At 47.4% G+C, this 1345-nt stretch overlaps 1 long non-coding RNA gene across 1 annotated transcript in view; it reads right to left on the bottom strand.

Moving 5' to 3' along the window:
• Positions 1-334: 334 nt before the first annotated feature.
• The window catches only part of LOC116556293, a 1254-nt gene continuing 243 nt past the window's right edge, over positions 335-1345 (bottom strand). The window contains exon 2 of the long non-coding RNA XR_004270927.1: positions 335-684. This is a non-coding gene — a long non-coding RNA (uncharacterized LOC116556293). The remainder of the gene's footprint in view (positions 685-1345) is intronic.

Below are 1345 nucleotides of genomic sequence, written 5' to 3' on the forward strand. Positions count from 1 at the left end.
GGGTCCGGTATCCCCATAAGTCATCCTCAGCCCATGTGGCTGGCCCATAGTACTCAATAATTCTCTCTGGTGGCCACTCATCATCTGTCCAACCCCCTAGTTTTAGATCTCTCTTCTCCCTAGCGGAGTAGACTGGATACCCTAACAGCTCACCTGTCTTAACAGATAATAGGAAGAAAGAGGGCTCAACGATGCCTATGACACAGCTACCTGTCCATCTCATGGATTACACACCTTATATTGAGTACCATTATATAAACAGGTTCCCTTCTGTGTCCCCATGCATTTATAAGAACTGCAGGACAAAAGAATGGCAGTAACTTTTACATCCTACCTGGTGTACATACTGAGGGCATTCTTCAAAATTAATGTTCCTACTGTGCAAGTCCAAAAATTAAGAAGAACCAGTCCTACGATGAATCTCCTCATGCTTCGGCTGTGTGTGGACCAGCCAGCTTCCGGGATGTGGCTGGAGCAAGGCTTGTTGTCCTTTTTAAGGTGATTCTGCAGTCCTTGCCTTGGTCTAAGTCTCAGCTGTTGCTGGTTTTTACACAGCTGAGGTGGATTCAGGCTGGGAGTCCCTCTACCTTCACAGCTGTGGGATTGGTCAGGATCAGGTCTGAGGTCCTTTCCATTGTGGCTTTAGAGGGGCTGTACTCCCGTCCTTTATCCACACATGATTACCTAGTGAGAAAGGGTGAACTGGGGAGAAAAAGGCTTCCAGGACATTTGTTATTTACTCAGGTTAAAGTATCCTAAGTGATTCTCCCTAGAGCTGGTAACTAGCATCCTAACTCAATCTCCCTCTACTCCTGAGGAGTTCCTAGGCATGCCCAGAGTAGGGGATGGTCTCGATCTCTTGACCTTGTAATCCACCCACCTCCCAAAGTGCTTGGATTACAGGCATGAGCCACCAGCTGACAGCATCATTTATAACACATTGTTCATCCTAAATTCAGCTGGTAATGGGGGTGGCCACCTGTGTTAGTTACTTGGTTTTATACAAAGCAAAAAGAAACTTCTGCTATCTTCTTGGCAGCAGGTAGTTTTGCCACTGAGTGCCAGGCACCTGCTGAAGCTCACTCACAGAAACTGCGACACAAGGACATGATTTTCCCTGGATGTTTACATTCTTAAGAGATGGCTCGCCGGGTGCGGTGGCTCAAGCCTGTAATCCCAGCACTTTGGGAGGCTAAGGCGGGTGGATCACGAGGTCAAGAGATCGAGACCATCCTGGTCAACATGGTGAAACCCCGTCTCTACTAAAAATACAAAAAAAACATTAGCTGGGCATGGTGCTGTGTGCCTATAATCCCAGCTACTCAGGAGGTTGAGGCAGGAGAAT

Source organism: Sapajus apella, unplaced genomic scaffold (genome assembly GCF_009761245.1).
Source record: "Sapajus apella isolate SASKATOON/1434 unplaced genomic scaffold, GSC_monkey_1.0 scaffold16, whole genome shotgun sequence".
NCBI classification, from domain to species: domain Eukaryota; kingdom Metazoa; phylum Chordata; class Mammalia; order Primates; family Cebidae; genus Sapajus; species Sapajus apella.